The sequence below is a fragment of the Chlamydotis macqueenii genome, chromosome 1 (genome assembly GCF_036417535.1).
Source record: "Chlamydotis macqueenii isolate bChlMac1 chromosome 1, bChlMac1.mat, whole genome shotgun sequence".
In the NCBI taxonomy this organism is placed as follows: domain Eukaryota; kingdom Metazoa; phylum Chordata; class Aves; order Otidiformes; family Otididae; genus Chlamydotis; species Chlamydotis macqueenii.
In genome coordinates, this window is record NC_141556.1 from 96,120,511 (window position 1) to 96,146,868 (window position 26,358).

The 26,358-nt window shown below is 37.5% G+C and overlaps 1 protein-coding gene across 4 annotated transcripts in view; it reads right to left on the reverse strand.

The window, feature by feature from the left end:
- CBLB (Cbl proto-oncogene B) overlaps nt 1-26,358 on the reverse strand; it is a 134,494-nt gene that overhangs the window by 84,231 nt on the left and 23,905 nt on the right. The gene's annotated exons all lie outside the window — the stretch shown is intronic.

A 26,358-nucleotide genomic window follows, 5' to 3' on the forward strand; every position in this document is an offset into this window, starting at 1 on the left:
CCGAGGACCACACAATGAACATTCGCCCATTTTATTCATGGGCACAAAAATGGTCATTAAGTGCAGAATGGAAATTATATCTAGGGAGAATTGGCAGCCAGGGATCTAACTCAGGAACACACTTAAGGCTACTGGACAACAGTGAACCTCAGCAAATGTCTAAGTGCCTGATCAATTAAAAAGGAAGTCGAATGATATCTGAGCTAACCTATAAAAAAAAAAAAAAAAAAAAAGCTAGTGGTGATTCAACCCAAACCCCTGTAATGATCGTTTCTGTTGAAGAAAGTGTTTCAGTTGTGAATGCCAGCAACTGAAAGTAAGAAGGAGAAAAAAAAAAAAAAAGAAAAGGGAAGAACAGCTTGTATTTTTAAACAGAGGGCAAGAAACAATTTGGCATGTGCCTTTTCTAATAAAGACGTACCACAAATTTTACAGTGTGAAAAAAATAAAAATTCACTCTTAAAAGCACAAAGCTACTTCAGCATCTGTTGAAAACACTGCATTATCTCAGAATGTAACTAGGACACAAACATTCAGAACTATAAATACAATTACATGTGTAGTTTTTTCCTAAAGTAATCAGATGTCATGCATGAGAATATTAAAACCAGAAGGAAAACACCAGGTTTTTATAAAGGCTGAGATATTCTAGGATTTATACTGGCATTAAATTTCGCTCTAAATCAAGACAGAGCAGTCCCTAGCCTAAAAAGGGAGAAATGTCAAACTTCATGAAGTCCACTTGAATTTCCAGCACTCCCATTGTTTTTACAGGAAAGGTGCTAACATGCAGTCAAACATAAAACTACGAGAGTTTGCAGGAAAGAATTTCTCCTTTGCCTATACTTAAAATTATGTATTTTGTTTACAGTTTAACCCAATATTTTTTAAAAATCACACCACCCAAATATTAAGGAACAATGCTACACACTCCAAGATTACCTGTAGGATGAAAGCAACTTTATGAAGACTCAGTAGTTGTTGATTCTTCTGATACCCAACATTTGCTGAGAGTGCTTGGCAGAAAAATCCAGAAGATCATCTTCCTATTTTAAACTGTGTTTTGGTTTGGTTTTTTTTTTTAACCTACTTTAACTGAACTCGTTCACATCACTACCATCAGATTTTTGCTCAAATTAAACTCTAGAGAAAGTCTGACCTCTGAAAGTGACAAAACCAAGGAACTTCCCAAAAGTGAGAGTTGTGTTGAATTTGTTAACTTGTGAACATCCTGTTCCAAATTTTCCTATTTTAAAATCAACGTAAGTTTCCATACTGAAAATTAGTCACCTCAGTGAATGCCTAGCAATTTCTATCCACTTCAGTAAGATCAGAATTTGAGCTAGTAGAAAACAACCCATTTCATGAAAAGTAAGCATACAATTGCTAGACAGTATTCTGCATGGAGAAACTTCATAAATCCACCAGAAAAATGCATAAAAACTCTATATAATGATTCTTCCAGGTATGATTTATCAGGTGAAATTATTAAAGTTTCAAAACAAGATGTTAAAATCTACTTGTAGCTTTCTTTTGGTATATGTCATCCTGGAAATAATTTAATGTAATTATACCTCAAGGTGCGGTTTCATATTTTAGCTCCTCTGAAGTTCGAGCTGATGCTAAACGGGTTGCTTCCCAGCGTTCCTTCTCACATGCACCGCTCCCTACCCTCGCATGCGCTCAGTCTTCTTCAGCAGCGCTGTCCCTCCCACAGCCGTGCTGTCACACAGCTCAACGAGGTGATTCAGCAAAGGGGTGGGGGGCAAAGGAAGGATTAATTTCTCTAGCCAAATCATGACTCTTCTCCTTCTCCTGTGCTAAACGTCCAATAGAATGATTTCAGGAGAAGCTAGGGAACGAGACAGTAGTTCAACTGCAGATCTTACCAGGAATAGAGGTTTAAGGTGGTTGTTTGAGGTTTTTGCTTGGTTGGTTTCATAGAATCATAGAACGGTTAGAGTTGGAAGGGACCTTCAAAGGTCATCTAGTCCAACCCCCTGCAAGGAGCAGGGACATCTCCAACCACATCAGGTTGCTCAGAGCCTCATCCAGCCTGGCCTTGAACATTTTCAGGGATGGGGCCTCCATCACCTCTCTGGGCAACCTGTGCCAGTGTTCTATCACCCTCATGGTACATTTTTTTTTCCTAGTATCTAATCTAAATTTACCTCCCTCTATTTTGTTGGTTTGTTTTTTGGTGGTTTTTTTTGTTTGGTTGGGTTTTCTTGGGGGGACTGGGGGCAAGCAGAGAGGTGCTGGTTTGGGGTTTTGGTGCTAGGGTTTTTTCCATACAAGAACACCAAATTGTTTTCCCTCTTACACTTTTTTTTTTTCAGTTAAAATATGAACTAATTGTTTTCCCCTGATTTCCCCTGCAATTTCACTACTAAGTTGCAAAACCTCTCAAAACAAACCTCTCCTTTCCAAAAAATGGAAATTTTTACACACACTTAACTGGAGGCACTCTAGTCAGTGCAGGTTTATGCAAGTTATTTCCATTTAAAGGCCTTTTACTTTTTCATACATAAGAAATTTTGCTGTAAAATCCTGTACTTTGGATGGCTTTTTCCTCTCTATTTAAAGTCACTGGTGTGCTTTTGCCTTACAGAGGTTGTTGAAATTCAGTTAGTTGGGGTTTCTTTGGGGGTGGGTGGGTTTTTTGTGGGTTTTTTGTTGTTGTTGTTGGTTGTTTGTTTGGGGCTTTTTTGGGGTGGGGAGGGTGCATTTTCCTACAGCTAAGAAAAGTCACATCTAGCATTTAATTCTTTGCTTGAAGTAATAGAGAAGAAAGGCTTGCAAGGACTAATTGCTCAGTCTCAAGCTATATAATAGATGTACAGATATAGCCATAGATCTGTATAGATACCTCTTAGATGCCAAAAGCAGTATTGTGCTTTACATGTTTTTGGAGAGTTAGCGAGTGACAAAAAGCAAATCTCTTTCTGCTTAGATTTTGGTGAAAAAAAATCTTGGTTATTTTCTTGTCTTCGCACTGACTCTTGCACTAACACTATAATACTCCAGCATAAGAAGGACATGGACCTGTTGGAGAGAGTCCAGACGAACACCACAAAGATGATCAGAGGGCTGGAGCACCTCTCCTACGAGGACAGGCTGAGAGAGTTGGGGCTGTTCAGCCTGGAGAAGAGGAGGTTCTGGAGAGACCTTATAGTGGCCTTCCAACACCTAAAGGGGGCCAACAGGAAAGACAGGGAAAGACTCTTCAGTAGAGTCTGTTGCAATAAGGGGTAATGGTTTTAAAATAGAGGGAGGTAGATTCAGATTAGATATTAGGAAAAAATTTTTTACAGTGAGAGTTGTAGAATACGGGAACAGGTTGCCCAGAGAGGTGGTAGATGCCCCATCCCTGGAAATGTTCAAAGCCAGGTTGGAGGGGGCTCCAAGCCCTTTAAAGGTCCCTTCCAACCCAAACTATTCTATGATTCTAAGTACAGTGTAAAACTGTAACATCCCCCCCTCCTCCCCCGCCAGATGACTAAAATTGAAGCACAAAATACCTAGGTGTCTTTTCAACTTTCCTAAATCAAGATTGGAGTTCCTCTAACACCATGCATGTATTGTTGTGCATCTTAAGGTGTGTCACTTACACTCCGAGTAAGGAAGGAGTTACCACTTATCTTACACAAATGACTGAGTATTTATGCAGCAAACAGGAAAGTTCCAGAGTTCACCTTCACTAAGTAGTGAGTATGTTGAGAATTATGGGATGCTTAATTATTGTTTTTACTTTTCATGAAGAGCAGAGAGTGGAGACAAAGTGACTAAGAACACCAGTCAAACTGAAAATCCGGTGGTTACAAAATTTTGGATTGGATGCAATTCTTCAATTGATTATAAAGTTTAGCAATTAAAAAAGAAAAAACATGCACAGCAAATGGAAAACTGGTTGGAAGCTTTATCTCACCACTGAAACAGAAGTACTAAAAATACACAGTCCTCACTCAAATATCATTTACCACTGTCTTCCCTTCCTGTCTGGAAACAAAACCAAACCAGCAAAACCAAAAGGCTCAACACACCATCTCAGCACACTCCCTTCACTTACCATAAGCAAAAGCTTCTTTCTGATTTCTTCATTCCTGAACAGGAATGAAATCATCATCATCATCAGGAGCAGAATCATTTTGTCAAAGTGGTATGAGGCTATCCTAAATTACATGATACAGAAGGCAGATTTACTCAGGTTTACTTTAAGTAGACATTTCACCTCTGGAGCTGATAAACAACTCCCAGTGCATTTTCAGTTCGCAATAGGGGATGGAATACTTATAGAAATATATATTTTGTAGGCCCTCATACCTATAATAAAAACAAAATAGTGAAGTACTACTGTATGTGATCTGTACAAGCAAGCCCATGAAGGCCTTTTAAGTTCCTAAAAGGATGCAACTCATTTTAGCTGCTTTAAAAAGGAAACATTTCACTGTTTGTAAATTACATAGTGCAAATGAAGTAAATGGAAATTACATTCTTTAGATAAAATCAATTAGCATGATGCATGCTATGTTTTGTGGTTATCTACACCATATTCACACTCAATAAATGAGGTCACGCTACAAAGGGCTAGTTCTTTCTGTCAGTATCCTCTGTAGAATTCACAAATGTGGCCCTACCACAGTCCTTATTCTATAAAGAGGAAACAGAGCGAATTTACCCGAAGTGGTCCAAGAGGCTGATATGAAACTAGATGGAGGCTGAAAACCTGGGTTCCAGGTGCTTTCTCTACCCATTAGAAAGCGTCAGCTAGGAAAGAAGAGACATTTGCCCTGCTGTTTGAGCCAGACCACACCACGGTATTAGTAGTGCAATTTCAGAAAAGGTGAAGTTCTGATACTTTCTGTACAAGCTTTTCCCTCACTTCCCCATCCAGAACTTCATGTAAACTATTTTACCATGGCAGAAATAAATGCTCATACATTCGCCAAAGACTCTTCAGTAAATGAAGTAACTATTCTTAACTTAGGTCCTTCCCCACCTATTTGCTTAACAGTTTCAAGTTCTTCAATAACAGCTGAGTCTGTTCTTGATAGTTTTACCTGTCATTTCAGATAAAATGTTAACTTCTGATTTCATGTATTTAAAACATATTTCATATATTTTCACTTTCCCATTCTGGTTATAAAGCACAATCTGTTTGGCATCTACAAAATTTTCTTTAAATTTAATGTTATTAAACTAAAGCTTGAAATGGGCAGAGAGCCCAAGCATGGTTCTGTGGCTTGGCTTGAGTTCAAACAGAACGCAGTAATGAAATCTGAAGGCAAGGAAACTCACCTATCCAAGTCAGGACCGTTATCAAGACAGCTCTGAAGCTCTTCTGCTCTACACACCCACTTTCTCTATAGGTGCTGCAAAAAAAATAAGGCCCAGATCCCATTCTGTTCTTCTCAACATGTACCACTGTGAAACTGAATGACAGGGATAACAGACCACAAGAAACCCAAGCTGCTCTTTTCTTCTTCTGCAGTAGCATCAGTGAAAAACAACCACTGAAACAGCTCTACTGCATCAGTGCGCAGACTCTACGGAGCAAAGGAGGTACTGACTACATCTGCAAATGCACTGCCATATTATTTCTCATTCAATGATAATGACCACAGACCATATATAAGAAACCGAAAGTTCAATCAAAACATCACAGAGCTCCCCTTCAAAAGGGGTAATTATCCTTCCACTTTGCTGAAGTGCAAACTAGCAGAATTGGAGCCAGTTAATTAAAAAGCCACCTAAGTTACATGGTTATTTTTTCCTACCCTGCTGTGCGGCTTGACAGTCGCCAAGTAAAGGGAAAGAGAAAACCAGGGAAAGTATTTACAAGTGACAAATTAAGGACTGTATTTTCCAACCAAGAAGCAGTTTATGACGGAATTTGTCTATAAACCCCTGGGGAATGAACCCTAGAATGGGCTGGGCAAACAGGTGAGGATGTAATACGCACCAGGAAGGGCACTGAGAGAAGTTACATACATGTAAGATAAAACAGTTGATCAGTTTAATTTAATCTTATTTGTCCAAACACTTTCATAAAGAGACAATTCTCTATCTCTGTGACCATATTTTGAATTATTTTTCACTAACATTTTGAATTATTTTATCACTATTTATTACTTTCCAGACTCTGTAATCTTTTATTTCTCTGTGTCTCTATTTTGTTAACTGCTTATTATCTTTTCTAGCAGCTCAAATCGTTGCCTTAAGTTCATTTCTTCATTCCAGTGCAATGACTGAGAAGTCAGACTACACTGTCAGAAGTGCACACTTCAGTCACACAATAGCAAAACCTCTCTCAACATACAAACGAATATCACTTAGTTTTGCTTTCAAAATACTGAATAATTGTGAAACAGTAGAGAGCCCGTAATCAGAAACTGTGCACTATATATTCTGTAAGCAAATATAAATGTATACAAAGCATAACAATTTTTAAAAACAGCCCTTCAGAGCCCTGAGGATGATAGTTCACTTGAAAAAAAAAAAAAAAAAAAAACCACAACAGGAACATTTAGCCATACCCCAAGTTTAAGAGTGCCTATGAAAAGTTTTATAGCAACAAACTCTCACAAAAGTTGCACATTTTAGATATGATTAAAGCTTTACATTAATGTACAGTACTGTCTTTGTGTTGCCTAAATATCATAGTAAACAGTATCAAAAGTGACCTTCCAAATTAGACCACAGTTGCTCCACATCCAAAGCTCACAGTACTCACCCAGAATATCTGAGCTTTAGTGATTTGTGCCTAAAAAATTTCCAAATGTGTTTTTCTTTGTTTACTATTCATTAAGTACAAATACGTATTTTAAAATACTGATACTACTTGTCCTAATGAATGTTTAGAAATATTAAGACCTTATGAAATACTAGCAATGTACTGTGTCTAGAAATATCGTTGTTCTTCCAAGGAAAGATTAAATAGTTAAAATTACTTTAAAATGTCTATGTTTTTTTTTTCTATGCAAAACACTTCAAGCTGTAGATCTATGTTCCCATTTTAGCCAAAATTAGATGAGAAATTAAATATGAAAGACTGTACAGAGTATATAATTCCACAATTTACTCATTAAATCTGCAAAATAATTAATCCAAGTTAGCTTCATTAACTCACTTCTGTGACTCAAGTAAAGCTACCACATGACTATTGCTACTGCTTAAACAAAGATTTAAAAGCTGCTGTAGCAATACCCCGCCAAATAGTATCAAACACTGGAAGGTTACTCTTTTTGCTGAGATGCAACATAACACCAGCTCATAGTTCACGGACATTTATGACTACAGTAAGAGGCTGGAGTGGCGAGGAGAGAAGAGGCAGAAGCGAAAACCATAAGAAGAAGTCACAGTCGTGACTGGTTCATATTCGCTATTGAAAATGCTTAATTTATTTCTAGTATCACTACTTTATATCAATGACATCTTGATGTGGCTGAACTTGTTCCTCGTCTGCATCTGGTCTGGTATGTTTTGGCAAATGAACTGTTTCATAAACCACCCAAAACCCCAAACATTTTAAAATCATACTATAAGCAAAGAATTCATTTCTACCTAGAGCACTAAACTTTTTATTGGCATTAGTAAGCTTCCTATAGGTTTAAGTGCTTATTTTGAGATTTTTCTAACTAGTCAAAATTTGACTGAGAAAATGAACTACTTCTTACTTCAGTTATGAAGGAAACTTTTCAGGACAAGAGGACTCCTAAGAATACTTCGTAAAGTTTGTGCTTGAAATAATCAGCTTTTTCCTTCCAAATGACAAATACAAGCATGATACTGAAGGAAGATAGATTTAATATGAAATTGGATTTTCAACTGTATTAGCTACATGGCTTTCCTGACGCTTTGAGTGTCAGAAAATTCTCCATCCATTTTTTGACGCAGACTTTTAAAAACTATGTATTTGCCAGTTTCGAGGTATTATAGATCAAGAAAAAATTAGTCACAATACTATCATCACTGTTAAAATATTTTAGCATTCATTAACTGTAATACTTGGTTTCACATTGCAGTGCCGAGTGTTTCTACTATTTTTTTAAAATAAATCAAGACAGTAAAAACATCAGGCTACCGGTGACAGTTCCTATAATAATAATCTTATTCAGGATTACAATAATCCTATTCAGTTCCTATAACAATAATCTACCAATAGAAAAACAGGTAAACTCTGTTACTTAAATACTTAGGAATAAGTCAGTGAAAACTACCAGCATGCAAAGTATAAAATAATTACGTAGCTACATTGAAAACTACTACAGGTTGACTAAATTTGATTAATACATAAACATTTGAGAAAACCCTGACAAATATTTATTGAAGTAATAAGGAAGCATCAAGTAAAGCAAAGATTTTCAGCTAGCCCACCCTCTTCTGATAACAGTTTCTATCAGTAATCATCTTATTTCCTCTGCAATTGTATACCTCAAATGCAACTTGCTGACAAACACTGGGTTAGATGCTCAATTTACCGCTAAAATGAGTAGGAGTTAGAATCACAAATACTTTCGCTAATGGCCTTCCCTTATTACACAGGAAACATATAACAAAGTATATAATGTTATCATCCACTAAATACATTTCCTCAAAGTATTTCTGTACTATTCATACACTTTTGCAGTGTAAGGAATGTCACCAAAAATCTGCCATGTTTGCCGCAAAAATCACATCATGTTTTTAGCTCGGAGATACACATGAGAGTAAAGCAACTTTCCACTACATGGAACATGGCATGTATGTTTGTTGGATCTGAACAGAATCTCTTACGGGGTAAATAAGTACTGCAAGTTGGTCACAGAAACGTTAGAGCAGCAGCTTTTGCCATGACGTGGGAAGTCTAACAAATTCAAATCTATTTTTGGTAAGAGTTAGGTTATTTCACAATATGTTAAGATCATTATGACATCTCTTGGGTACTTCATACAGTTACTTTAATAGATGTAATTTTCTTTCCCACAAATAACTTGCCTTTTTTCTTCCCTCCCCAGCCCCCGCCCCCTCTTTTCCTGGTTACACATTTCAAAGCTCACAGTGCTAGTCAATCCATCTATTCCTGGGACCCCCTCAGAAACATCACCCATCGGTTTGTTCATTCATTAATTTACTTGTTGTATGCAAAGAAATCTAAACATTTTCTTTTGGATTACTTTCTTCCCCTAAAATTATCAAGTCCATTACTTATGGCAGGAGTAGTAAGCTTTTTCTCCCAGGAATAAATACAAGGTCTGAAATTCTTTTTTACCTACTTCTCATACAATGTTTGACATACTCATACCTTGGGATGGGGCTTCGTTTTCACTCCAAATTACATCTTTAGACATAGAAAGATGCCAGCTTCATTTCACTTTTGGCTACAGTTCATTTTTTGAGGAATGATAAAATAACAAAGGATTTTAATTATGATTTAAAAAAAAACTCGTCAGTACTTCAAAACTACCTCCTTACAACATACTAGAGAAGAATTTTTGCAAGACAGAGAACAGAGAAAGCAAAAGCTGTCTAATAAACAGGCCTAATCTTTTTATTTATTATAATGATTACTACAACATAGTCCATTTCCAAATTAATCTGGTTGTAAGATGAAAGGGAAGTTGTTTAGTTTTTTTGTTCAAGACACTCTATTCTTTGGGTTTAAACTATTCTCTCCAATTTTTAGTATGTAACTAGATTAATTTTTCTATTATCTAAACGAGAAATCTTTTCTTACCCTTTATAACTATTTTTGAGAATTATTAATCTTTTACTTTCTCCTCTAAAAGCATAAACTCATTTGTTTTGTGACCAGTAAGCAGACACAGAAGAGGAACACTGACGATTTCTTTGCCTAGTAAATTAAAAGCCAGATCATACAAAAATAGATCCTCCTACACAAACATACTTTAAATACATTTCTTAGAAGATAGCCAGTAAGCTATTAGGGAATAGTCATGACAGATGTGAGAAGCTTCACTTCAGTGAAAGCATTCTCTCTTTGCCTGTACCACATTTGTTAACAGTAGCAGAGGAGTTTTTCTTCTCCATACTGAGGCACACTATTTTATATTAATTTCCCAAATTGATCCTCCCCTTTGATGTTAAAAAGATAGATTCCTTCATGATAAAGCTCCTACTAATACCATTAGAAATAATCTGTAACAGTTGTCTGTCACTGTATAAACATGGAGAGTAGTATCAACCAACCATAAAAATTTAACTGTTTAAGCAGCCTGAAGTTTCCATTCCAGAAGAAAAAAAAAATCAGCACTGGAGAAAAGTCAGTGGGAAAACAGAATTTCAAAGCACTGCCTGAAACAGGAGAGAAACGGAAGGAGGACACCTCTCAACAGTCAGCAGCACTAACAGGAGCAAAGATGTCTATCAGTGGCAATACTGTACATGCTGTTAGCATACCGATTACAGCAATGACAGCTATTATAAAATCAACATTACGTCCTCCCACAGTCAAATGGCATAGGTAAAGATCCAGTCCTGCGCTCAGGCAACACAACAACAACAGAGTTTCAGAACATACTGTACAATTTCTTACGCTTTAGATGACTGTAGTAAAGAAATGCATCTTATAGCAGCTGGAGCACCTTCTGTTTCTTGTACTTCCTTATCTGGTACTCCTGAGGAATCCCCCCCCCCAAAAAAAAAAAAACCCAGATAGAAGCTGATATTCAGGTCTTCTGTCATTTGGCTAAGCAATTCACGAGACAAAGCTATTATTTGGACCATACCTCAGAACTCTATAACCAATTCCTCTATTTCAATTGCAAGACGAACATTAAGTACGTGCCCAGAAGCACTTGCCCAGTTCTTTTCAGGCTACAACAGTCCTCTACTGAAGTTTAACAAGACTTTGAAAGAGGCTTTGTCTAAGCTAAAGTCTTCTTTTTCCCATTCTAACATGCCTACTTCAGAAACAAAAACTCACCCTAAATTAAAGCAAGGCTCAAGAAGAGATACGATTTCTCAAGCACTTCCAAAGTCACTAACCTAAGACCAGTGAAAGTCACTAAAGTGACTAAAGTAACCAAAGTCACTAAAAATCAACACTCAGGAAAGCTGTTTCAACAGCCAGCCTTTATAGGGTTTAGCATAGCAGAACACACCAAACAAAGATTCTTCCTCATTCAGGACACAGAAAGGATTGCCTCTGAAAGTGATCGGGCGTTCACAAAGCCGCCTGAGGCACGTCTCAAGGTTTCCACATCCGCATCAGTTCAGTCAGGAATCTGATAGTCACAATCAGACAAACAAACTTAATGGTCGCTTACCTTTATTGTTACTCTTCCAACTGCCTTACTAACAGCTATCTTCATGTCAATGCTCTGAATAAAAATTATTACTTTGAAGCATTCAGATACTACTATGATCTGTTTTATAGATGCCAGAGTAGAGAGTAGTAGTTTAATATTCAGTAACGGATAAGGCCAATAGGCAGAAAAAAGTTCAAGATTACACAATGCGTAAGTAAAATTAAAAAAAAAAAAAATCACAGGATTCTGAATTTATTAGGAAATACTGGGGTTATATATTTCAACATTAATGCCCTTAATATTTTGATATATTAATATAATCTTAAAAAAGGCCTGATAAGCCAGTCCATTGTACTTACAAGTGCCAATTTCTAAGTTTGGCTCTTCCATTTAGTCCTCTGCTTCAAGCCATGGACAGAACTCTTATTCCTCAAATGACAGTCCAAATTTGGGTTAAAAACAATCCTCATTTCAACTGAATTACGTTTTTGCTTGACTCATCAAAAATAATATATTTACAGAAACTGCAAGTAGCTGTAGTTTTCTATTATACATGCAAATCTTTTAAGAAATATTTGTTAGATAACTTTCTAGTCCAGAAAGCCAAATCAAAATTAAATGTTTGGAAAAAAAAAAAAAGACTCACCATAAAATAACTCAGAAAGGGACAAAGTAGCAAAGGAGTACTCAAAAAGAACTCTAGCACAAAAACAGTCTATTTAGTGGCCACCTCCAAAAAAGAGTTTTCCTGAATAAATTGGAAATACTTTGGGAAATACCTGAGACCTACCTTGTAAGTCCAGTCCTCCTCCTATATAACCACAAGTTTTACTTTGCTAGCCTGTTTTAGCAAAAATAATTTCTTGGGTTGGCTAGTTCCAATCACTAGCGGAATCACTAGCAATAGATTTCATGGAACATGAATTTGTCTATGTACTTTTGTTTTTGTTTTCCGCAGAAGCTATTATTGCTGTTAATGTAGCACAGACAGGCCTCAATGTTAGACACCATACAAACCATAACAGGAAGCCCTAAAGACTTCCAAACAAGAATGCCGCCTCAGCAAGTCTGCAGATGATATAAAACTGGAAGGAGTGGCTGATACACCAGAGGGTTGTGCTACCATCCAGAGGGACCTCGACAGGCTGGAGAAATGGGCTGACAGGAACCCCAGGAAGTTCAACAAGGAGAAGCGCAGGGTCCTGCACCAGAGGAGAAATGACTCCATGCAGCAGTACATGCTGGGGGCCACCCAGCTGGAAGGTAGCTTTGGACAAAGGACGTGGGGGTCCTGGTGGGCACACAGTGGAACACAAGACAGGAATGTGCCCTTGCAGCAAAGAGGCCTAATGGTATGCTGCGCTGCATCAGGAGAAGTGTGACCATTCAGGTCGAGGGAGGTGATTCTTCCCCTCAGCATTTGTGAGGCCACATCTGGAGTACTGGGTCCAGTCCTGGGCTCCCCAGCACAAGAGAGACAGAGCTACTGGAGAAAGCTCAGCAAAGGGTCATAAAGACAATTAAGGGGCTGGAGCACCTCACATGCGAGACAGCTAGGATTATTTAGCCTAGAGAAGAGAAGGCTAAGGGAAGACCTCATCAAAATGTAAAAGTACCCAAAAGAAGGCTGCAAAGAGGACAGAGCCATGCTCATTTCAGTGGCACCCAGTGATGAGACAAGAGGCAATGGCACAAACTGAAACACAGGAGGTTCCCTCTGAACATCAGGAAACACTTTTTTCCTGTGAGGGTGACTGAGCACTGGCACAGGTTGCCCAGAGCGATGGTGGAGTCTCCCTCCTTGGAGATACTATAAAGCCATCTGGACATGGACCTGGGCAATCAGCTGTAGACGGCCCTGCTTGAGCAGGGCGTTGAACCAGATGACCTCCAGAGGTCCCTTCCAACTTCAACCATTCTGTGATTCTACAATTCTGTGAACCTTTTTTATTTTACAGACTTGATTCAACATAAAGACTAATTACGCAAGGAATCGTATGGCTCGTTAATTCTAGAAATAATTGCATGATTAGTAGTATCACACTCTGACAGTAATCTAAGAAAAAAAATCAATGCAGTAACAAGAAGTTTAATTTTACAAGGTATAAATACCTATTGGTATTTTAGGGGATCACGTAAAGAGCCCAGGTGAGAAACAACTGGTGGAAGTCTCAAAATATACATATTCATTTATATTAAAAAAAATTGAGAGCATGGGAAGACTATAGAAGAATACCAGAGCAAACTAAGAGCATGTAGCAACTTTTAACCTATGTTTATGTATGGAAACCTAAATATAACAAAAAGCCTCAGTTCACTACGATTGTCATTTACTTTTATAAACTTAACCCCATGTCTCAGTACTCTCAATTAAATTAACAGCTTAGTCTTTATCAGTATGTGTCATATAGAATCGCAGAACAGTTTGGGTTGGAAGGGACCTACAAAGGTCATTGAGTCCAAAGTCCCCTGCAAGGAACAGGGATATTAATTTCCAAAAGTTCTTACTTGCTTTAAACAGTAGATTTAGCATAGCACATCCTTAACTTTTAAAGCAAGAGGGAATCATCACTTTTGGAAGTGACTGACTGTATATATAAAGACTCAACTGGTCATTTGTGTGTCTGATGCCCAAAACAATAAGCTAGTCAGGTAAGGACACAAAGATCCTGACTGGATCATACTCAGGATATAGTAAGAGTTCAAATAATACTTCCTTATAGACACAGATAAAAACTAATCAGCTTTACAGACACAGAGAGCTTGCTCTATAAGTGAAAGGAACATTCACAGCTTACAAAGTTTATACTACAGTTGGCAAAGGTAAAAACGCACTTGAAAAGTCTTACAGAGGTGTTTTACTAATTTAATCTTAAACACCTATTTAAAAACAGTTAGAAATCTATAAAATTCCTCCCTGTGCAAGACTTCTGCAATGAAATAGCACCCTGAATGCACACTGCAGTCCATTGACCTTAGTCTTGCAGGTCTGCTGAGAGAGAGGAAGTTTGGAAATGCGGAGGGGCTCCTGCTCAGCACATACTCAGTAACAGCTCAGTAAGGGGCTGCCCCTGTCACGGCAAGATTTAATCAACTGTATTTGAAATGTAGTTCAGACTGCTGTGCTAGCAGAATTAATCCAAACATCTCACTGGGAGGAAGCAGACCATGACAAATATTTCTTTTTACTGGCACTATACATAGAGATGAACAGCTGTTACAGTGAAGTACAAACCTGCCTACTATTTTCAGCAAAAGCAGGAGAACAGTCATTCTTTGAGCTGTATGACCTCTCTGATGGCAGAAGCTGTTTAACTGACTTGCTCTGTGCTGCTGTTTGGCATAACTTTGGAGTCTACAAAGCAGACTTTCCAGTTTCATGAAAGCTGGCCTTCTCTCTAGGCTGAAGGGTGTAACTGTTATGGATTCTATAAACTGACTACATGCCTTTCATAGCCCAGAACATCAATGGCAAACAGTTTGCCAAAGCATAATAAACAGTGAAAATGCAATAAACACTAATTTAAGGTAAACACTTATGGAGAAGATGGTACAGAGGACGCATAACCACCTGAGGGAGGCACACATGCAGCCTTCCCGCAGCTGTGGATGCTGAGCCACCCCTTCAGTGGCAGGACTCCTGCTCCCACAGCCTCTTGCTCCAGAAAGAGCGGGGATGGCACTGACAGATGCAGATCACTCCTCACTGTTGTAATTTACCTTATGTTTTAAGGCATGGATTCCCACACAGCCTGCTTACGAGACTGGTCTGTTTACTGTAGCCTATGTGGAAAGCCCTTTCAGAAGGCTGCTCTACAAACGATCACGATAATTACTCATACAGCAAGCAAATTCAGTGAGGAAGCTACTGATTTTAAAAAAAGCACAATGTTCTGGGAGGTGCAGTGGCAACAAAATCCTCTATTTACTGAACCTCAAGAGATTTTTCAAGAAAGAGATAAGTTGTATTAAAGGAACCACTAAAAGTTTCAAAGTCATTCAGTTATGCTAATATACTGAAGTCTCCAAGTTTAAAAACCATGAAAGTAGAACTGCATGCTATTACTAGAGGAGATACTATGTTATGTTTCATCATAGGGCCTTAAAAATTATTTCACCATACAAAACAGCTTACTTTGAAGACCAGAGACATAACACTTACAATAAAAACTAGAAAATATAATACTATGACAAGAAGGTACATAAACATATATATTTTTCAAGATTAGAATATAAAAATGAGTTCAATAGCAGCTACAGATTGGGATTCACAACTATTCAAAATCATAGAGCTTTTCACTGACAGAAGTTAGACAGTGTGATTCAAAACTTGTATTTTATGGAAATTAAACAAAATAAACAAAGAGATATATGTTCGAGATTTTAACTATTTGTCTGCAAATGCCAATGTTCTGTGGATTTTTTTTTTTTTAATAGAAATCTTAAACTAAGATGCTTTATTCCTAGATAGACTTTAAAAGACTTCACACATGTTGACTCCAGGAAACTTTAAGGTGGCCTGGAAGCACTATAGTCATTTTTACAACACCCAAAGCCAAATATCTAAAGAGGAACTTGATTTTAAATAACACATTCTCCTTCAGAAAACACTTACCACTCTCCACACACACACACTACTTGTCAAAATAAAAGTTTACCCATTTTCTTTAAAATTCTAAATGTGGTAAAATACATGTGTGTCGTAGTTCAGCCCCGATCGGACCAGACTACGACAATGTGACAGACAACTGCATATATGCGCACAAGCAACCCCCACCATAAGCAGGCATGTTAATAAAGTGTATGCATGTAGAGACCTTAACTGGAAGTTGCCCAAAGGACACATAGCAAAAGTGCACACTTATATAATAGCAATATCTCTAAATGTTGGCCAGAAATTAAGAACACCTTGTAGCGAGGTGTTACAATACTTGCCATTGCCGAAGGAGTTACAATACTTGCCATTATTAAGAAGGACCACAAAATAAGACGCATAGCAGGAGAGAAGTATCTCAGAAATTTACATCCACATACGCTTGCCAAACTTAAAGCCAGCTTTTCAGTATTTACTGACAAATACACATCTTACTAACAAACTTGCAAATGTAAATTGCATCACTGAGGCTAAAATCTCATTATTTGTAATGTAGCAGACTGCAATCACTTACGTCAGCAGGCATAAACAGAGCAGCTCAGGTAACGAGGCCTCACTCATCACCTTGCCTTGCTGAGTGTTCATACACTTCCCTTCAGAACACAGGGCAAGAAACTACTCCTGTGAGCAAATGTGGCAACACAGGACTGGTCAAGAGCACCTTCTGAGTTATTTCAAATCAGTAAAAGTACATATGAACTGGAGACTCCTTTGAGTTCATTAAAGGCTTTTCAATAATATAATCACGTCTTACACATTAGAATATATACTGAGCTTTAAAATGTCAGTCTCTTGCTGTGTTACATTTATACTCTGCTCTTCCAAGCATAACTAAATCCTGCAGCTTAAAATTCTGCACAGCTGATGAGTTTTGAAGTACGGCCTTATACAGGCCACACTCACCTTCAACATGGACAGACCACTTACGTGAAGGACTTCAGGGCTTTATAAGCAGAGCTCTACCATCTTCAGAAATACCCTTCCATGAAATGCCACAGGATTTCTTCAAACTTTCTGTAACTCTACCTTTTCTTATGTACATTTAAATTTTAATAACAATGCTCTCTCTTGAAACACATCTAGACCATGGGTTGCTTCCATGTTTATTCCCTATTCAGACTAGGTGTGAGAAAGTCAGGTTGCTATATCTCAAAGATCTTGCTCTTTTCTTTATTTTGAAAGCCACAGGCTGATTTTAGACTAAGCACACCCAATAGCCTGTGTCCACTGCACAGCTGGAATAAAAATTATTGGTTTTTACCTATTTCTAGGTAAAATAAATAGAAATAGGTAAAGTAAATAGATTTATGTTACTTCAACAACTTTTACAGCTTAAAGACTGAATAGAAGTCTTGCTGCCTGAGGCACTTGCTCATCACCAGGGAACATTTTTTCAGTGTATCTTCTCCCACACTAAGTTTCCTCTGTTCCAATCATTCAGTTCTCGTAAGTCACCAAACTAAAGGTTGCTGGGAGGTTTCCTCTCCAGTCATTTGAAAGAGGACTAAATTTCTCTGTGTGGTTAGGTGAACTTTACCCGGTCTGTGTTTTCAGGGCCACTATCATCCAACTGGTGTCTACTAAACACATCCACTGGATCATCGTTCAGTGAAGGCAGTATCAGATCTTCCCCCACCCCCAACCTTTCAACAGGAGGGGAAAAAAAAAAAAAAACCCAAAACAAAGAAGGGGGTGGACGGAAGGCTGCGGAAAAGGGACAGGAAATCTCTGTTATCAGTAGATGACATCCTGTTAACTTCACTCATATGAGTCTATGTGGTACACACTCAGTAAGTGTTAAACTGAAAGCAGAGCCTATAAAAAAAATCATCTTCTATTTGATGCCAGCTGCTACAATGTTAAAATAGATAATATTTGAGGACAGTTATTTATACATAGCTATGACTGCTTCCTGTAAGAACCAAAATAAAATGCAGGAGATGGACCTTCCTCCAAATCTGGGAGGAAAACAGTTAATTTGTTTTCTCTCTCTCTGTTTTGTTTTGGTTTTCTTCCTTCTTTTTGCTCTCCTCTAGTCCCTGGGTAAGTGGCTGCAGGTGGCCCTGCTTGTGTTAGGTAAATCCCTAAGATCAGCATGTCCACTGGAAATGCAAGTCTGACAAGATGTAAAATTGAAAAATTGACTCTCCAACACTAACAACAATTGCTTTTTCAGAAAGAGACTGAATTTCCACTATAGAAAGGGAACTAAATGAATATCAACTCAAAAAGGAGTAAAAGATGACTAAGAGTCCCATGAGACTCAGTTCACGAGCTGTGTGAACCAAAGTTTGAAACTTGTTTCTGTGTATCCCCAATTTTGTCTCAAAGCACTATCTGTTCAGGAACTGTGGGGTCCATTTAGGGGCACTTCTCCACTGAAAACTGAGACAACACAAGAAGCTGCAGCAACTCCCTACACTCAGGCAGGCACAGCAACAACAGCCAATGTAGCGAGAATCATTTCTGTTCCTAGGGCAGAATCATTTTTAAGAACAGCATTTCTTCATTCAGCACTGCTGAAGACAAAATTTAGTGTGATCTTTGGAAATAAAAACTACATCATTAAAAAAAAAATATCAGACCCTGCTCATTTTAGTTCTAAAATCTTCGCTCTCTCTTCACAGACATTTGAATAAGAGCAGTAGTACAAATACAGCTCTAATCATGAGTCATTAATGCATATTGCTTAATTTGGTGCCTTTTTCCACATGCTGTCACAAATTATCTTATATCTCTTCTACATATAATTAACTCCAAAATGTTCTATTTCCAGTTACTGTAACATATACTAAGTTTATTCTTCTGTTTTCAAGTAGTTAGAAAACAAATACTTTTAAGTCCACTTACTCTTGCTCTGTTCTAGAAACAAAGCCAGAAAAAAAAAATCTAACTTTTGGTGGAAATGTAGTTATCTACTATGGTTCTACTATTATTCATTATATTCACTGTGTGTATGCATGATGCCAGTCAATGTCTAAAGAGTTTTTAATCCAGCTTGGCAACCACCCACATGAAAAATAAATCTGCCCTAGTAACTGTATCTAATGTGTTCCTCCAGGAAAGATTGTCCTGGTCTTACAGCAAATCCCTTGATCAGAAAGGGGTTCAATAAAGTAAAGTATCTTCTTAGGTATCCTCCCCTTTTTAATCAAAATATGCAAGTAGAAAATCTTTAGCATAATACAGTAACACAGAAATTTAAGCAGGAGTCTGAAGATCTGGAGACACTGCTCCTGGTACTGCAATGAACAAGCTAGGATAATCACTTTCACACCTCTCTGTACCTCAATTTACACAATTTCTAGTTGAACAAAACACAAAAATGCTTTTAGATTTAAGAATTAAATACTCTATAAAAGCTAGCAATATGGTCAGAATCCTGCTTCTACTTATTTCACACGTAACAGTAACAGGTGGGCCTTTGTGCAATACGTATCAGCCACTGGAGGCTAATGGTGGGAATCAAACGCTTCAGAATCCTTGTTGACATGTTGGACACTATTAGATATGATCATGTATCAACTTTCAGAAATACAATGCAAGAAATATTTTAAAATACTGTGTAAAAAACAAGTATGCATGTGGATTTTTTTCATCAGGTTTTAGACAGGGACATGACAACTTGTATGTAACTGATATGCAGAAACTAATTCCTCATATAAATTTATTACAATAATTATGCAAAGTTTAAACAGTAGAGGGTTTTTTTTAAAAAAAAAAAGAACTTAATCCTAGAAAACTATTTTGCCAAGTCAAATTTTAAAATTTTGAGCAACTGCATCTCCAACAGTGAGATACGTAATAGAAACCAAGAACTCTAGAACACAGCTCTGTTTTATTTGTTATGGATATTTTGTGTTCAGAACAGTTCAGTGGGGTAAAAAGCAAAAGCTTAAATTCTTACATCCTTAATATGACGTCTCAGGTAAGTTAATATTACAGACAGGGGAGAACTTTGCTAAGTCAAATACATTGGGATAATACCACCTTTTAAAGGAGCAAATGTGTGTTGCCAAATTGTGATGCATATATTTCTCAGACACATTACCAAGCTCACCTTTGGCCTTAAAATTAGCATATTTTATCCTGCAAACCAGAAGACACACTGACTTCCAAAAGCACACCCTAATGATAAACACTCTTTGGACAGAATGGTGGCAGAAGCAGCAGTTTGGACAGGCAGGATCTCAATGTTCAGACGACTTCTGGACAACCATTGTTCAGCACTCCCCTAAAAACTTGTGGTGTGGGACAGGGAAAATGAAACCAAAGCACTTCAATTATGCCACTTCATTTAAGTTAAAAAAGAACACATGACAAATTAGAACTTTACTGGTGGGTAAATTAGATTTGAATAGACATTCAGCTGTTTAATATCTCTTATTTAGTTCTTCACTGTGAAGAACACTCAAACCCTTCAACTGGCTTTGACTTAAAAGAGGTAGATAAACTTAGTTCGTTCTCCAAATTACCCACAAATTCCAGATTAAATAGATACTATAAACCAAATGGAATAAAATTAAATTACACGCATTGAAACACTCCTTGGAGAAAGCTATTGACTGTGAATGTTGATTTTTCAGCAGCAAAACACTGAGGTCACATACAGCAAGGGGAAATTAAGACATTCCCAGACAGCATTTTGTGTGTTCTCCTTGTGAGCTCCGTTAATAAATTTGATAACTGTTCTAAATGGCTGAGCCTCTATCCATAAGAAGAGATTCAGAGAAGAAGGCAATCTGAGGACTTACTTTTATACAAACGAAAGAAAATGATCACAGGCTATGAAACGCCTAACCTTGTAACAGAAAAAAAAAAAACAAAACAAAACAGAAATGCTGTTCAGTTCACGTTTATTGTTTTTGCCAAAAGGTCATAGGCCACAAAGTTATCAGGTTCAAGCGCTGGTCGGCAAGCTTTTAAGCTCCGACGCTCTCTGGCCATACCTAATGTCTTTTAAAACTGTTAATCACAAAAGCAGTACAAAGCCAAATGTAATATACCCCAACTCTAACTGCCCCGAATTCAGTACACCTACTTATGGAGCAGTAGAAGTACTGGTCTTTTTTTAGCACTCATCTCCATTATGTTGCTTTGTCCCACACTTTCCAAACAGAACTTCAAATCAATTTGCAGCTTTAATATCTTATTAGTATTTTGTTAGGACCAGAACAGTGAGAAAAGGTTCCTGCTATTTAATTTGGAAAGAACAAATTTAGGCCGCATCAAGTAGATATCCTCTTGTGGTTCATTTGCAGATTTCTCCCAACAAATTATACTAGACAGGGCACATATTGAACTGAGAAGGAAAGCAAAACTCCCAGAGCAATCAAACATCTAAGTTAAAAAGCTAAAGCGCAGCTGTTTAAAAATAAATCTCTCTGAACATAAAAATCTAACTACCCTTTGTAACACCACTTTGAAGAGGTAAAGTACTATACAAATAAAACTGCCACTCAAATATTAATTACATCAAAAAGAATAAAGTAAGCTTTCTGTGAAGGTCTGGTGAACATTTGTCGGACTAGGAAAATAAAAATGTACTGTAATTATTCAAAGATGAAAGAGTATCTATTTAAATGCATATGATTGTTTGAATAGTCCTTGATGGGACACCATTAGTACTACCTATTTCTCTCCATTATAAGCTAAAGAGTATGTAAAATCTCATCTGTCAGTGTAAAACTACATTATAACACTGCAGTCACAGACAATTGTAGTTGCTGATTATATTATTTTTCCTCCTCAGGAGGCCATACACTCATCCTAAATTTACAGGGGAATCAGGCCTTGTGGAAGAAGAAACCCTGGGGACATAATGAAAATGAGGCAGAACTAATACAATGGGAGCTCCAGGGCATGTAGGACTCTACAGAAATGAGAACAGTAGTAAAACAAGAAATATGACTAATCCAAGGCTACTCGAACAACTTTTTTTTTGTTACGATGATGGGTATGTATTTTACCATCCAGCTAGTTACACTTGAATGGAGTATGCTGTTACAAATAAAAAAGTATTTTTGTAACATTAATCCAGAAAACGTATGGTCTTCACGAAAAATGCCAGAAAAATACACAAAACCAGTAAGTTATCGAGTACAGTTTGTTAAGTAGAATCAAACCTACATGGAATTTAAGTAACTCAAACTCCTAGAGTCTTTTCAAACACTCAGACTTGCATATGCATCAATCACTGTTTCCATATTACTAGATGGTATCTTAAATAAAGGCCTAGAGTAAATTTTTATTTTGTCTGAGGTTACTGCAAGTTGCTTCCATCTTTGTTGTGGAGCATTCAGAGAAACATGTAAGCACGAACATCAGACATAGGAATTTAGTCAGACATGAGTGCAGTACTATGCTAAAAAGATAGAAGCACTTACAAACATTATTAAATTAATTGAACAATCACATTTTGCAGATGGAGAAAATTAGGATACAGACTACCTGAGTCTCTCAATGACATTTATGACCATCATGCTGAAAAGGTATTTACTGCAGAACAACTATTTGCTGACCATCTATGTGTGTTTATCGCACTCTAAATTAGAGCTTTACACAAGACTTAACGCCTTAGTGACCTGCAGACTACATCACAGCCATGCAGTTTTCTTGGACTAAGATTAACAGGCACTCAGACTGCAGCGATTCAACTAAACAGAAAGGCAGTCGGATTGTGTACCCAACACATTAATGTGGCATGAGCTCTGCTGGCTACCTGATTACATCCCAGGTCCACGTCATCACCTAGATCATTCTTTCCTCTGCAATCTCCACCCATCCCCAAAAAGGGTCAAAAGGTTACTGTTTGCTTCAGGATTTAACCTCTCCAGCTTACAGAGGAGGCTAAGCTCTTGCAAGATCTGGGCTCACTGTCATTTGTAGTCAAAGTTTCAGGTTTCAGAAGATTCTCTGAAGTTTGGGGGGTTTCGTTGGTTGGCTGGTGGGAGTGTGTTAACAGGAGGTTCAGAACAGAAACAGGAAGTCTCACACAGCTGTCGATTCCATATCCCTTTAAAATGTGTATCAATATTTATCAGTGTTTCCTAAGAGAGGCACAAAAACTAAATAAAAATTAAATAAAAATTTGCACATTTGCTGTCACTATGTGATATATTCCATATTTAGTTCCTCTCAAGAGGTTCAAACGAACCATGAGTAGGATCCATACCATATAAAACAATAATTAGAAGGATAATCTACCACCGCAGAAACGTGGGACCACCTCTCCGGATGTCCTAACACAACCAGTAGAGCTGCACGACAAACTTTTTACAGGAATGTCCCACTCACCCACCTTTCCTATCAGGGATGTACAAAAAAGCTCATTCCAGGAGTGTCAGTTCTCAACTCAGATTTCAAAACATCGAAGAACCTTGATTTGCTTATCTTCAAGCTGCAGGCTTGTCTAGTTGGCCTGCTGTTGCTCAAACACAGGCCTACTTACAAAACCATTTGCCATTTAGGTGGAGGTTTTTAGATGGCATGCAACCAAACAGGGCTGAAACTATACTCATTCAAAATAAAATTGCTGTTCAGCAATTACAATCACACATAATTAAATCCCAGGCTTATAAGACGACAACATTTTGGTTACCGAGTTTAGTTTTTGAAACTATAGTAGTAAGTTATTGTTTAAGCAGATAAACTAAATGTCAGAAATCTGGTGATTTCAAAACCCAGTCTGAACTCTGCTCCTACAGTAATCCACGTACTACAGAATCAGCATGTCCTGCCACACAGTTTTTGCCCTGCTGCGCATATTAAATAAGATGGCTTCTAGATTAGAGAAAAGCTTCTATCAATAAAATGTTATAACTTGGGGGAGTATGGTTTAAATACAAGGAAACCTGCCACAGACTTACTCTATTTCTCAGTATATTAAAAAAAAAAAAGACTTATTTGACATGTAAAGGAAACATCTATTAATTCTAGAATATTACAACAATAGAAGAACCTCAATCAGCTGAAAGAAATTCAGTGAAACTGTAAGTTCCTCATACTCAAATGAAATTATTAAAAAAACCATCATCGCTTTTTAGACTTGGCAACAGTCACAAAACCAAGTGCAAGGTCACCTTATTTTACTGAAAATCTCTTATAATTCTTCAAAAACAGTGGCATAGTCTATAGTTTCAGTTCACTGAATGATAAGGTACAGAATCAGAGTTTAAAAAGTAAGAAGAGTCTATCATGAAGAAACTATGCCTCTAAAAATCTGCCATTCAATCTGAATACATTAACTTAATTCGGCTTATGTTCACCTGGCAAAAATTCACACTTGAAAACTACGATGGCTGAGACTGCGTGTTAAGTTCCAACACAGAGCCAACTTTCATGCACAGGCTAAAACAAGGCTCTTAAAATACGGAATTATTCTGGAAATGCTGACACATCTTTAACACTGTGAGTGGGCGCCAATATAATACACACATTGTGTACACATATGTTGCTGTCTTCCTGGGAAGCTTAACTGAAAGCCCACATGGTTGATGTGGGACAGCAGGAATGCCTCTTTGAAAGCACTCATCCTGCTTATTCATAGTATCTCAAACGAAACCCAAGACATATGGTAAAATTATGCTGTTTCACAAAACGGCACTTATGACAGTTAACAATCCTTTTGAATCAAAACTCTTGATACTTCAACAAAACAAACAAACAAACAAAAAAATCCATGTTGTTAACAGAACTTAGACACAATATTAAGCATTTCAATAAAAACAAATCTTAAGAGCTAGAATTTTTCAGGTCATCAACACAGTTTAATAAAATGAGTTGCATTCATTACAGAATGACTTATTTTAGTTGTCCTTTTTTTGCTAAAGCACACATCCACTACAGAGGGTCAGACTCCCAGAAGAATAATGAAACAATAGATGAGCCATCTGCTGCTACATAAAGCAAATGAAAAATCCAGGAGTAGAATACATAAGAGTTGTACTAAAATCAGCATTACTTTTCAATTTTCTTTCACACCAGAGACTTATCTTACCTAAGCATTTAAAAACAAAAACAAACAAAAAAGTGCCATACAGAAAGGTCATAGGAGCTTCCAGGCATGAATGTACAGGGTAAAGTATAACATGACATGTCCTTTGAGAAATTCTTTCTTCTCTTGGCAACTCTAATCCATACACAAGGTTGCAGTGATGAGTATTTTGCCTCCTGTTTATACAGCAAACGGCTGGCATTTATGGAACGGCTGTACCCCACAAGGGTACAGAAGGATATGACGGGTATCCTTCTTACCAGCTTCATGAATATCTATAACTTAAACAGCGTCTTCACAACTGTCAGTTGATTTCACTGTAAGGCTTACTTGCCATTGTCCCTCCACCCCAGCTCATTTATGCATATCAAGCGTAAGGCAGCCAAAACTTTCCAATAGGCTTAAAATAAGTGTGAACAAATAATCGCCCAAGGAAAAGATTGCCTTGGAAAGACTGCCTGGAAAAGTACAAATAAACACGAGAATAGTACATTTACACTTCTTTTTTTTCCTGACAGCTGTTTATAAATTTGGCCTCAAACTGCTGTAACAGATATGATTCTTCTGTTCCATTATAGTGGAAGGATTTAGTCACTAGATACTTTTACCATGTTACGACAGATATTAGGAGGTGGGTGTTGCCCTTTTGGTGCTTTGTTTATGTTCAGTAAACATAAGGTAATCTATTTCTGTAATATTTTAGCCATTCATTTCTCCCCTAGCTATCACCCTTCCAGTAGCTGGGTGGATTAAGCTTACAGGTTTCGAGAAACTATTTTTGTCAAAACTCCTTTCAGTCATCCACTCCAATAACAAACTGCATCCCCAGAAACCACAGATTTAATAAAGAACTGATTTTTAAAACAAATAGCCACAGTCTGTTCTCCAGGTCGATTTAAAAATATATTTTAATATTCTAACAAACTATGTTTATCTTTTGTGTTGCCCATTACAGTTTAGAAGTAATAACGCTAAATTCATATAGTACAAACAAATGAAAGGTGTTCAAAACCCTTAGCTCTTTCAGGAGTATTTTGTGTGGACACTTCCTTCAAGCCACTAAAAAACTGCCATGTGGAGTTCCAACATGCCTCTTCCCATGATCAGGCTTCATTAAAGGTTATTTAAAAGTGACTGCTGAAACTTGTGATCCTCCCCTTACAGAATAGCTTCTCTCCCCCATTTTTTCCCCTCCCTCCCAGTGAAAGTGGAAAAATGAGAGAAAATAAACTACTCTTTCTCAGTGGCACTTAGACAATTTCATAAGGCAAGGTTCCTTTTAGGCAATCGTTACCAGCCCGTCAGACAGATACGCGTGTAGTTAATGAAACTACATACGCAGAGACTGGAGGACAGCTGCGCAGCAACTGGGTCACAAGCGATCCGTACTACTGAACACCTCCCAGATGAGCACCGTCTTCTTACATTACTGTGCTCTGTGAGCGATTAGAGCCCCATTC